We start from the raw sequence: 14,299 nt of genomic DNA, 5'->3' as shown, positions 1-14,299 counted from the left end.
TCATAACTTTCAACACCATGAATCAAAAGTTTCAAAAGAGAAACCAAAATTAAGCAATATTTATGGTATAAAAATGAAAATTTTTTTCATATCAAGAAGAGGTTAATCCTGATATTAAATGTAAAAATATTTAAGACCAAAACATGTTTTTAAACCACCATAATAGAAATATAAAGAAACTAATGGGGAAATAAAAATTGATCCGATCATTGTTGTCGAGAATTTCAACAATAGATTTTCTTAATATTTTGACGCTTCTCGGCTTAGGGCTCTCGCTTTAGATAGTGTAGGAAATCCTTAAGACTTAAGAGAGATAGAGAATAAGGACCAAAACCCTTATTTAGACATTCTCCTATAAAAAACATTCATTACCATCAATTTTATAAAATTAATTAATGTTTGGACCATGAAGAATTTTAATGATAATAAATAATAATTATTATTATTATATTCATAATGAATGAAAAATGAAAATATTTAGATCACAATAAATAAAAAATTGATGATAATTAATAAGAAACTTAATAAGAATGATTATATTTTTTAAAAAAATTGATGATAATGAATGAAGAACTTAATGAGAACGGTTAGATTATATATATGTTATATATTTGTTGAACAACAGAAAACCTCAACATATTAATGTGTATAGGGTTGTTTTACAATTGATGAAACTGTTAACTACTGTTAATAATGCTCATGTCTAATGAGGTTAACAAAGAATTGGATGACGACATTCCCACGACCTCGAAGTTCACTTTTGTGTTTGATCTCTGAATTAACGAAGTTTTTAAGGGAAAATAATCTGGTGGCTACTACATAATTAAACATCATTACTTGGTTAATTCTACTGCATATTACTTGTTTCTTTTTCACTCCAAAAAAAGGAAGAAAAAAAAATAAAAAGGAGTGGACGAAAGAAGACTCGACTGTCAAAAACAGCCTTGTTGCATGTAGTTTGCTTTCATAAAGACACCATATACAATGAGGTCTTCGAGCTGGTAGAGATGCGAGAGCTGCTCCTCCAATCATTGCACGAACACAGAAAGAGTAGGAAGATCAAATAAAAGAGGGTGAGAAGATACATGGGGAGTCTTTTGTTTAATGTTGAGACAGTCTCTGATTCCAGCAAATGAGTTCACTAATCTGTATCTCTCATGTCATTGTTAGGTGTTCTTGGGACTTGAGCATGCTTGGACTCAGCTTTAGATTAATCAAGTCTTCTTTACACCTTGCTTTGTTAATAAATAACAAAGCACAGATGCTGATCTTTAGTGTGATGGCAAAGCATTCAGGGACATGGTGGGTACTAATCAGATTTGGTTAGTAAGACCTTCTTCCTTTGTTAATAAATAAATAAATAAATATATATATATATATAATAATAATAATAATAATAATATCCTGTCATCTGGTGCAACAAGAACTGGAAAAGATTGAAGCAACAATGCCCTAGAAATTAGGACTTAACTACAATTTGCCATAGTTTTTCCACCAAAGGGAATAAACACCATTTCAAGATCATCGTTCTCGAACACTAGAAAGCACTTCAGAACATAGACTTTGGTTCTCCAAAGAAAAAATGTCAGATGACAGGCGCAACACAAATCAAGTACAGAAGGAAAAACCAGGCACCAAAAAAATGAATCAGATTGCTCTGGTCATCATTAACCAGGACCAACTTTGGGAATGTCATAATGCTCACTGAGATTTGCCAAGTACTGGTTAAATTCCTGAATCCGGTCCCGGTGAGATTTGCTTGATATCTTAGCCAATCTCTTCATGTCAATTTTCTGCCCCTGCTCAATATATCGTCTCTCTGCTGGAATTAGGAGATCAAGGTGGATGTACATGGCCGTCAAGCTCGTCAGCTTTAGTCAGGACTGCAGTATGACCAATAGAGAATCCAGTACCTCCACCTGTACGTTACAAGTAATGAGTAAAAGTGACATTAAAAGATTTGAATTTTGTACATCAAAAACGTCGAGCTTCATGGACGGGCTAAAGAATTCTAAAACATCTCACTGTGAGGAAGATATGCATTTTTTATAAAGAATAAGAAGGAACGTACTAATACTTCTCAAACAATTTCAAGATCGGTAATCAAGAAGATTTTCCTAAATAACGAAGAAACAACATCATTAACAATATAATTACAGGTAGAAGTCTACTTGTTGGAAGCTCATATCGTGATGAGATCATGATAACGAGACTGATTTGTCTTTAAACACATCCTAAATAATCCCGATCATATGTTACTCAAAAGGAACATTGAGATATCTAGACAGACAGGTGTACTATATACCGTTCATATGATGGATGTAGTTGGTCTCATAGTTGCTCGTGTGGGGTCACTAGAGATAAAATACATGTGCTCATTGGATAATAAGTTTCATGATTGATCTGCTTACAAAATGTTGGATGGTTGATGATACCTAATTGTCATATAACGATTCTGTAATCCCAGTGGTATATCTGGTCCTAAGACTTGAGATTCCACTCTTTGATACCAGACTTATAGGTCTGGAGGTTCCAGATCTATCAGAGCTGGTCATCGAGAGTGATAGCCAACCTAACGAGGACTATTGAGTGTCGATAGAGGATCATCCACTCTTAGTGTCATGAGAGCAATATCTCATATGATTTTGCTTAAACAAATCCCTAACCAAGGTCTTTCGGATTCAAAGAAAAAAAGTTATCTAGGAGAATCCGATTAAAGCGAGACTCGAGTAGAAACCGTATGGGTCTGACAGCACTATGCTTGATATACGGTCCTTGGGATATTATATGGATGAGAGACTATAGGTATACGGTGACCGAGGACAAACAGGTCCAATGGATTGGATTCCCCTATATCATTTGGGGACTGCGACGAAGTGGCCTAGTACGTCCGCAATCAATGAGTCAAGTGAATTATTATGGAGATAATAATTCATTGAGTCAAAAGGAGTTCTGATAGGTATGACTCATGGCTAGCTCGATATAAGGCACAGAGGGTCATACACATATGGTATGTGTTGCGATGAGTAGAGGTTCAGATATAAGATATCTGTCGGAGCCCCTATTTTATTGGATATCCAATAAGCCTCTAAATTATTGGATCTTATGGATGAGATCCAATAAGAGCCAATGAGAGATTATTGGATACAGATCGACTAATCTAAGAGGCTTGGGTAGTTGGATGAAGATCCAATATCCAATAGGGTAGGATCCATTAACGTTAAGTTGATAGGGGACCTCTATAAATAGGAGGGAACCAATGATTCATAAGCTAGAGCTTCTTTAGGTTGCCTTCTCCCATTCTCCTCCCCTTCTCCTTAGATAGCAGGCTAGAAGATTTAAGGAACATCATCGTAGCCCCACTATGTGGATCACCACTAGAGAGGAGGGCGCTTGACTTTTTTCATCATCTCCTACAGATATGCAAGGATTTAGGGATATACGATCTACCTATGTAAAATACTATCTCACACGTGGTTTTAAGTTTCGCGGATTTTTGTGTACCAATCTTCACACGACGATGAACACATCGATGAGAAATTTTAGGATTTTATTTTCATATCCTTCTGTTGTGCATGTGATACCCGCAAAGATTTCCTTATAGTGGTATCAGAGCCAGGTTGTTCATGTGAAAGATTAGTTTTGAACTACGTGTATTGTGTTTTAGAGAAGCTTTTGACGTTAAAATCATTGATGCAATTGTTGCTGCCCTCGTAGATGGACTGCCATCTGCATGCAAGGGGTTGGCGACCATCAGGCTGCTGCCGGCAGCCAACTGTCAGCATTGGTGCCTGTAGGGGCGGGCACTACACCACAAGGGGCGGCGCCTACAGGTGTTGCACCCGTGGGCAAAACCGCCCGTAGGGGCGGCAGGGCCCATAGGGGTGCCCGCCCGGCAGGGCAGCGGTGCCGGTGGGCGCTGCACCCACGAGCAAAGCAGCTCATGAGACCGATAGTGCCTGCAAGGGCACCCACTTGCAAGGGCGGCACCGCCCGCGGGTAGCTCGCCGCGATGTCCCCACCGCACAGGGCCATCGCCAGCAGGGTAGTGGCGACCGCAACAAGCAAAGGCAAGGGAAGGTTTATGGTTTTTTGGGCAAAAGATAGTTTTGCCCCTCAGAAATTCCAAGTTCTATCCTTTTATCATAATTACCAAAATACCCCTTAAAATTTAAAAAATTCCTTACATGCCTCAATTTTAAAAAATATTAATTAATTAAAAAAATTAATTATTATTATTATTATTATTATTATTATTATTATTATTATTATCATCTAGTAGTCCTACATAATAATATTTATATGTGATGTATGATATGTGAACGAATAATCATGGACCGTGTGATGCGTGTGTACTTGTGATTATTATTATTAGGGCCTACGAGCTTCCATTTTATTTTTCATTTATTATCGGGCCTGCATGTCTATGATTAAGTTGTAATCACACGAGGAGGCGCAACGAGAGCGTGGAAGTGATAGTGGGACCCACGAGACGAATGATCGCGATATATAGAGATGCGTCAAGATGTTGACGAAACCGATGAGGATGAGATAGACGATCACAGGGCATGGAGATGCACCGCTGCACACATATATCTTGATGTGAGTGATTAAGCCCACTAGCTCAGGCTTGATCACATTAGACTATGGTCCATGATCATCTGGTGTAATTGCTCATGTGATATGTGATTGCTTGTATACATTATATATATATATATATTAAATATATATATATATATATATATATATTAAATATGTATATGTGTGACATGTTATATTAGGAGATCAAATAAAAAATCCCCTCTTTCAATAATATTGAGTTGGTAAATGTGAGGTAATTAGATTGACCCATGTGACCTTCCATCGTTATTGGTAGGGACCGATTCTCGATGTATGTTGAGTTAGTCAAGTCCTACGATGCTCACTTATATTGTGATTCGCTATCTTCCCTATGACATAAAGATGTTATCGGTGACCTGAGGACATGGTATGCTTGGTCGAGTCCCTCGAGAGTATATCATCGAATCAGACTCATCTTGTAACGATAGTGTTAATTTAACCGAACAACATGGTTGGTTGAGTCTCTTGAGACCATGGTGGTTTGGAGGTCGAATATGACGAGAATCATAAAGAGTTGTGGTCGAGTCCCTCGAGGTTACACTAAAATACTGATTGGATCTCGATCCCTACTAAAACCCAACTAGAGACTTTTATTTCATATGTTGAGGGTGTCGCGTGACTCGCCAGTAAAATAGTGGGAGTAGATTAAGATAGAAGTCCATATCTTATTTATTTATTTTTATAAAATCTGTATGTTATTTATTTTTACTGCATCTTTATTTTTAAAAAATATCATTTTCAAATCCCTTACATGACATACTTGATGTCAACCGCCTCATTAGTCCGAATTATACAGATTGACTTCATAACTTGAGAATTATTCTCACGGTGGAGAAAATGACGTACGTCCTTGATGTATTGATGTCTACACCCGAGAAAGGGGCAAGCAAGGATGAGATTGCTGGTTACGTGAAGTATATAGATGACTCTACTCTTGCTCAGTGTTATATGTTGGACTCCATGACTCCTAAGTTACAAAGACAGCATGAAAAGATGGATATCAAATTCATTCTCCTACATGTCCGCAAACTGTTTGAGGAACTGGGAAGGACTCAGCGATATGAGATATCCAAGAGCCTCTTCCGTACTAGGATGACTAAGGGGACATTAGTTCAGAACCATGTCCTAAAGATGATTAAGTGGATAGAGAAACTCACAGGTTTAGGAATGATTCTAAAGGATAACTTGTGTGTGGATCTTGTGCTTCAGTCCCTACCAGATTCCTTTTCACAGTTCATAATAAATTTTAATATGAACAAGCTTGAAGTAACTCTCCCTGAGCTCCTCAATATGTTGAGGGAGACAAAGAGCATTACCAAGAAAGAGAAGCCAATTCTCTATACTGGTGAGACCAAAAATAAAAGGAAAGCAAAAAAATCCCTTAAGAAGGGCAAGGGCAAGGGCAGATCAGGTAAAACAAAGGTTGCTAAGAAAGATCCGGTAAAGAACAAAGGCCAATGCTTCCACTACGACAAAGATGAGCACTGGAAGAGAAACTGTAAAGAGTACCTTGTAGAGATGGTGAACAGAAGTTTGGAGAAGCTCTAGGTATATTCATGATCAGTTTCCATTTGTTAGACTCTTATGATAACACATGGGTATTGGATACTAGTAGTGCTTATCATATTTACAATTCGTTGTAGGTTATGGAAAGACCTAGGAGATTGGCGAGAGGCGAGATGCGAGATGGACTTCAAAATGGGCAATGAAGTAAAAGTTGTTGTAATAGCTGTTGGCGAGGTCACCCTACATTTGCTTGGTGGAGTTATTATTACATTGGATGCATGCTATTTTGTTTCTTTTATTATCAAAAATATTATTTTCATTTCATGTTTGATAGCTAGTGGATATAAATTAGTTTTTTAGAACAATGGTTGTTCAATATTATTAGATGATGAGATCATCACGAGAGGAACATTGCATAATGTATTGTTTATGCTGGACACTACTCCACATATCATGAATGTAAACATGTCTAAGAGGAAACAAGATGAGGTGAAAAGTGCATGCCCATGACATTGTAGACTAGGTCACATCTATAAGAAAAGGATCCAAAAGTTGTTAAAGGATAGATATCTAAATCCATTCGACTATGAGTCATATACAACTTACGAGCCTTGCCTTCGTAGAAAATTGACCAACTCTCCTTTTAGTGGAACTGGTGAGAGAGCCACCGAGCTATTAGAACTCATATATAGTGATGTATGTGGACTCATGTCAACTCATGTCATAGGTGGTTACTCCTACTTTATTACTTTTACTGATGATTTCTTAGGGTATGGACATGTGTACTTGATGAAGTACAAGTTCGAGGCCTTTGAGAAATTCAGAGAGTATAAGAATGAAGTGGAGAACCAGATTAGAAAGAGTATCAAGATTCTTCAATCAGATCAAGGAGGTGAGTACTTGAGTACAAAGTTCACCCAGTTCCTCAAGGATCATGAGATTCTATCACAATGGACATCTCCTTATATACCCCAGCTCAATGGTGTATTTAAAATGAGGAATCATACACTGTTAGACATGGTGCGGTTCATGATGAGTTTCGTTGACCTACCCATCTCATTTTGGGGATACGACCAAGATACCGCAACTTACCTTCTGAACATAGTTCTAACTAAGTCGGTAGTGTCTATACTACATGAGACATAGAAAAGGAAAAAACTTAAGACTATTAAGATTTGGGACTGCTTTGCCCACATTAAAAGACACAACCCCGATAAGTTGGAATCGAGGATAGAGCGATATAAGTTCGTAGGATATCCCAAAGAAGCCTGTGGATATTATTTCTATCATCCTGAGGACCAAAAGGTCTTTATAGCCAAGAGAACAATATTCCTTGAGAATGAACACATTCTTAGCGGAGATAGTGGGAGCATAATAGAGTTGAGCGAGGTTGGAGAACCTAGCTCAAGCACCACTCCATAGCCCAAGTATGTTCAAGCACTTAGCACACAAGTTTCGACTTTACGTAGGTCCGACAGAGTATCTCATCCCCTTGAGAGATATGTGGGACATATTAGAGAAGAGGATGTTAAGGATATTGATCCTTAGACCTACGAGGAGACTATTACGAGTATAGACTTCGAGAAGTGGCAAGAAGCCATGAATTTTGAGATTGATTCTATGTACTCCAACAAGGTTTGGAACCTAGTTGATGCACCTGAGGGTATTGTACCCATCGGTTGCAAGTGGATCTTCAAGAAGAAGATCATAATATATAAAAAAGTAGAGACCTATAAAGCAAGGCTAGTGGCTAAGGGGTATCATCAAAGACAATGTGTTGACTATGATAAAACCTTTTCTCCCATAGCCATGCTAAAATATATCTGAATTCTATTGGCTATTACAGTAATCTATTATTATGAGATATAGCAGATGGACGTGAAAACCCCATTCCTCAATGGCAACCTCGAGGAGGAGGTGTATATGATACAACCTGATGGATTCGTGTCCAAAGACTATCCAGATAATGTGTGTATGTTTCTTAGATCCATTTATAAACTAAAGTAAGCTTTCCGAAGTTGGAACATAAGATTTGATGAGGCAATCAGATCTTATGATTTTGTTAAGAACAAAGATATGCCTTGTGTGTACAGAAAGGTAAGTGAGAGTACTATCACCTTCTTAGTGTTATATGTGGATGACATCCTAATCATTAAGAATGATATAGGAATGCTATCCACAATAAAGATTTGGTTATTTAGACACTTCTCCATGAAGGAGTTAGGGGAAGCATCCTATATCTTGGGGATTCAGATCTATAGAGATAGATCCAAGAGGATGTTTGACTTATCTCAGTCCAGGTACATAGACACTATTATCAAAAGGTTTGGCATGAAAAATTCTAAGAGAGGTCTCATACCGATGAGACATGGGATATCACTTTCTAGGAGTATGTCCCCAAAGGCTCCTAAAAAAAGGGCGAACATGGATATGATACCCTATGCCTCAACGATATGGTCTATCATGTATGTCATGCTATATACCAGGCCTGATATAGCGCATGCTCTGAGTGTCACGAACAGGTTTCAAGCGGATCTAGGCTCGGAGCACTAGAAAGCAATAAAGAGTATCCTTAAGTACTTGAGAAGGACTAAGGATCTTTTACTAGTATATAGAGGTGGTAGCCTCAGGATTGAAGGCTACACGAACTCAAGTTTCCAATCTGATATCGATGATAGTAAGTCGAATTTGGGGTATATGTACACCTTGAATGGAGGAGCAGTATGTTAGAAGAGTTTCAAGTAAGATACTATTGCTGACTCGACCACAGAGGTAGAGTGCATTGCTGCAGTAGAGGCAGCAAAGGAGGGAGTTTGGATGAAGAAGTTCATCATAGATCTGGGAGTCATGCTGGGCAGTGAGGAGCCAAATCTCTTATATTATGATAACAACGAGGCGATTGCTCAAATGAGGGAACCTAGGTCTCATCAAAAGTGTTCTGAGGAGGTTCCACTTGATCAGAAAGATCATGACTCGATGAGATATAGTAGTGAAAAGAGTTCCATCTGAAGATAACATTGTAGATCTACTAACAAAGTTATTGTATCATATGAGCGTCATAGGGGTATGATGAGGATTAGACACATAGGTGATTGCTTTAGGTCAAGTGGTAGATTGCTAATTATATATGTTTTGTAAGCCAATCGCGTGAGTGATGACACATGTGACTTGACACGTAGTCTTTTTACTTATTATTATTACTTGACATTTTATCACTTTATATTACCTATTACTTGAATATATTGTGATGTTCATTGATCTATGCAATGAAAATCGGATCATGATAAGATTACGATAATGAGACTGATTCGCCTTTAAACACATATCCTAAATAATCCCGGTCATAGGTTACTTGAGAGAGACATCGAGATAATCGGACAGACTAGTGTGCTGTATCTTTCTCTTTTAGCACTTTAGCCATAGACTATTTGCAACGCATCACAACCCGTTGATCAAGTAAGTATAGTCTCCACTTTTTGATAGTGTAAGCAACATGTCGGTCTTTCAGTGTAGTAATCGTTGCATGAAACTTCTGGCTCTATATAATCAATTTTATCTTTGAACCTTTGCTATCACAAGTGAAAATCCGTCCATCAACGATCTTTACTTCGAATATGTCATAGTCTTCAATGTGGTGGGCCAATTGGTTAACAATCTCACTGTCCATAAAATTGTTAGTGCTACCAGTATCAATCAAAACTATAATAGGCTGATGCTCCAGAGTTCCGCCAACTTCCATAGTTTACGGGTTAGAGTAGTTGGCTAATGTATGCATTGTATGTACGGTAGGTTCAACGTCTTCATTAGAATTTATGCCTTCATGATCGGAGTCCACATTCGTAGCTTTTGGCTCCTCTCCAATTAGTTCAATCATCAGAAGTTGCCCTTGTTTACATCGGTGCTCCATACTCCATTTTTCACCATAGTACAAACCCCTTGCTGATCTTTCCTTGCTAATTTTTTTCTCATGTAGATTTGCAAATGAGATCACAGCTATCATAGTGCGGGGTTGAGGAGCCTTAACTTCACACCAGATCTCTGGAATAAGCCCTTCAATAAATGTATCCAGAAGTTGTCGGTCCGACCAATCTCTAGCTTGATTTGATAATCTTTCAAACCTACTCTGATATTCTAACACTATAGAAGTCTGACGAATTTTGGCGAGCTGGCAATCAATATTCTTATATTCGGATGGGCCAAAGCGAACAAGAAGCCCTCTTTTGAACTGCTCCCACGAAGGAACTCCGAGGAAAGTTTCATACCAATCGTACCACTAGAGTGCATCTCCCTCGAGCTGGATTGAGGCCACTTCTACCTTGGATTCTTCTGGGGTTCTGTGAAAATGGAAAAAATTTTCTGCCTTAGAGATCCAATTGGTCGGATCTCCATATTTCCATCTCGGAAATTCTATCTTCATGTGTGAGTAATTTGTGTCATAATCTTGGGGCCCTTTTCCTGTATTTTCAGATCTATGCAACGTAGAACTTGAGCCCCAATTTTGTTGAAATTTGTTGAGGCTCTCTAGTAGGCTCTTTTTGATATCATTAAGTATTTCTTGCAGTCGGTTCTCAATTCTGATTTCCAATACTTCCATTTGTGTTTTCACCGAGTTATCAGTGGCAATTGCGTAAGACTGCAAATCTGTAATCTCAACTCCTATTTTTGGTGTCGGTCAAGGGCATCAACACTGTCGATGCAAAGTTGCCAAGGAGGTGGACGCCAAGGGTAGTGCTGTGGTCGCTGCGTTGGAGGAAGAGTAGCTGCCCTGTTTCTATCGCTGCATGGGGTGAGAGCGCCGAGGTTGGAAGGCGACTGCGTTGATGTGGCTGCAGCTGCTGTGACCCAAGGGGCGATCGCCGAGCAACGGGGTTGAGGCTGTGGTGATGGCAACCTATGGTTGTGGCAGAATATGCTAAGCAACGGGGAGGCGGCGTTGATGCGGCCAAGGTTGAGAAGAGGAATCGATGTTGCGTGCACTACTGGGGATGGGAAACAGGGTGCTCTGTTTCTATCGCACCACAGCCAGAGCCGCTGGCGATGCTAGCAATGGCGGTGCGGCGGTGATCGTGCGGCCGAGAAGTAGCAGCAGCGGTGGAGAAGGAGGAGTCAGCGGTGTCACGGTTGGGAACAAGGGCAACCAGTGAGTTGCCCTGTTTCTGGCACTACGGATGCAGAGCAAGGAGGATCGGCTACTGGGAGGTGTGCGACGGTCGTCGCACGGTGGCTGGCAGCGGTGGTGGCTCGGCAACGAAGAAGAGGGTGGCGTTGAAGTGGCCGAGAAACAGTGGCGGCGGTAGAGGCAACCGGCGCCTACGACAGTAGAGGGACCGGCGGCTGCTCTGTTTCTATCGCACCACAGAAACAACGACGTCGACAAATCGCACGACCGAAGCTACAACCAAGGGAAGGCAGTGATGGTGGTGCGGCTAGGGCAGCGTTGCCGACGGTAGAAGCGACGATGGGTGGTCCGCTGGCTGGGAAACGACGGCCGCAACCCTTCTTGCTCGAGCGAGATACAGGCAGCGAGGAGGCGAGGTGAGAAGGTTGCTGACCGGGGCACAGCGGCAGCGGTGGGCGTTGGCCGGGGAGCAGCAGTGGCGATGGTCGCCGACCAGGAAGCAGCGTCGGCGGTGGAGGAGAAGGAAAGCAGGGGTGGTCGACACCGGGAAGCAAATGTTCCTTCTTGGTTGAGAAGGAACAGCGTGCGTGGCTGCCGGCTTCGCACTCATAATTTTTTTTTTTTTTTGAGATGACGAACTACAGCGAGAACGTCAAGAATCGCTGCTCTGATATAAAATGATAAGACCCTAAAGTCTTATCGTTGCTCTGATATCAAATGATAAGACCCTAAAATCTTATCGTAAAAAAGATGAAGAGAATGGGGATGATCACTTCGAGGGGATCGGCCTCCTTGATCGCTTCGAGGGGATCGGCCCTCCTTGATCGCTTCAAGGGATGGGCCTCATAGGTTTGTCAAAAGACAGAATAATATTTTTCATAGATAACTGAAAAGAAGCAGTTACATCTCTATTTATAGAGTTCCATCTAGAGTCCATCCGAACTTGAACTCTAATAATAAATAAATATTAAATAAACTTCTACTTGATTCTGAATCAAATCGACTCAATAAACATATAAACTAAACGGACTCATGAAAAAAAAAAAAAAAAAAAATCCAGACACACATACAAAATTAGGTGACTTTTTGTGTATGGCCATCGAGGTACAGGTGATTGATCACTGATAGACTAATTAAAGAAGAAACTTGAGAATAGGTGCAAATGAAAAGCAAAATTCATCCAAAACCGAGAGATGAACCAAAGATTTGGGACACGATTCTGATCCAAACCCAATCCAATCAACGAAACATCCGATTAGTTGAAAAGGCCAGATTCTAACCTCTCTTATTCATGTTCCCTCTTTTGAAATAGTCGACGATCCAAAGGAGGAGGTGGAGGAGATTCGCAACGATAATGCTTGCCCGACGAAGCAAATCGAAGGCCCGCTAGAGACAACGAGAAAGGCAAAACGGAGAGATAGATTTATGCACGCACATCGGATTCACGGCTCGGACAATGACAAATTAATTAGTAGAACCTTCTTCCAAATATTTAAACAAAGGTACAGCATTTGTTGATCTTTGAGATATTTCTAGGTTCTATAAATAGAGTCCTAAATCTCTAACCAATTGAATTCAGAGATCAATGAATTTTTTTCTCTTATTTATGTATGATTTACTATTTAATTTTACTATTTAATTCACTGGAAGATGTTAGTCAAGTCATTCCATGATCATACTCTTAATAATTTCTTGATCAAAATCCAAATACCCTACATTTTTTATTTTATTTTTGAGCCGTAATTTAAAACAAAGAGATAAAGATACAATTGACCACTTTTTTTTTTCTTCCTCCCTTTCTCCCAATTGGATCAGAAATCGATCTAATATAAATAATAACTAATAAAAATTATTATATATTTATTTATATTAATAAAAATGCATATATAATTAAATCTCAAAATTATAAGACAAAATAATGGAATAATTACAACATTATAATTTCAGCTTAAATTGATCAAAAATAAAAATTTTAAAATTTTAAGAGTTGAATTAATCGAAAATAGATCTCTTAATTGCTATAAAAAAAATCAATTATGACTTCATTTGACATTTTTAATGTTTCATAAAATCTTGCTATTTTTGGGTAATAATATATCTAAGTTATATTATTCTTGAATGAGAAATTTTAAAATTTTCAGGAAACTCTAAAGAGTAGCTTACAAAGGTGTTACCATTTTTACTATTGTTAAGATATATACATATACATATATAAATATATATATATATATTTCAATCCTTTAAGGTGTGAAGTTATGGTTTTTTAATTTATCTAATTTAAGATGAATTTACTATAACTTTGGAACAAAATCCACTTGATTTTTGTTATAGAAAGTTTTGTGATGTTCGATTCAAAAGAGTTTTTGAAGACCTGAAGCACATTATTTTGGGATCCTATAACTCACAACCTTCCTTTTCCAAAATTCTTTAAATTTTCAGAAAATATTCCATTTAACTTACGAATACCTAAATAATCTTTTTTTTTAAATTTATTTTAAATTATATATTTTTTAATAATTTTATTTAAACCTTTAAAAGTGTGCAATTATGATTTGTTTTTATTTCACTCAATTTAAGGTAAATTTATCATAATTTGTGAACAAAAATCACTTGATTAATATTATAGAAGATTTTTTTTAGATTTTGATTATATAACAAAGTTTTTTGAAGACCTAAGTTACATTGTTTTTGGGTTCTATAGAAAAACATTGTAAACCATATCTCATCCTCTTTAAAAATTCTCAGATTTTCAAGAATATTAAAAATAGCTTACAAACACCTAAATTACCTTTTCTTTTTCTATTTTTAAGTAAGTCATTAAAATAGATGTATTTTATTTATTTCAAGCCTTTTGTTTTACCCAATTTAAGATGAACCGACCATAACTTTTGGGAAAAGAAAAAATACATCTAAAATTGTTATAAAACACTTTCTGATATTTTAAGGATACAAAAATGTTTCTGAAAACCTGAGCTAGACTATTTTTAAGTCCTACAAAAATAGTGCAACTCACGTCAAAAAAAATTCTTAAATTTCCAGAAAACCTTGAAAATA

The sequence above is a fragment of the Musa acuminata genome, chromosome BXJ1-9, assembly GCF_036884655.1.
Source record: "Musa acuminata AAA Group cultivar baxijiao chromosome BXJ1-9, Cavendish_Baxijiao_AAA, whole genome shotgun sequence".
NCBI lineage: Eukaryota > Viridiplantae > Streptophyta > Magnoliopsida > Zingiberales > Musaceae > Musa > Musa acuminata.
The sequence above is the reverse complement of the archived record's forward strand: the minus strand, read 5'-3'. Positions refer to the sequence as shown.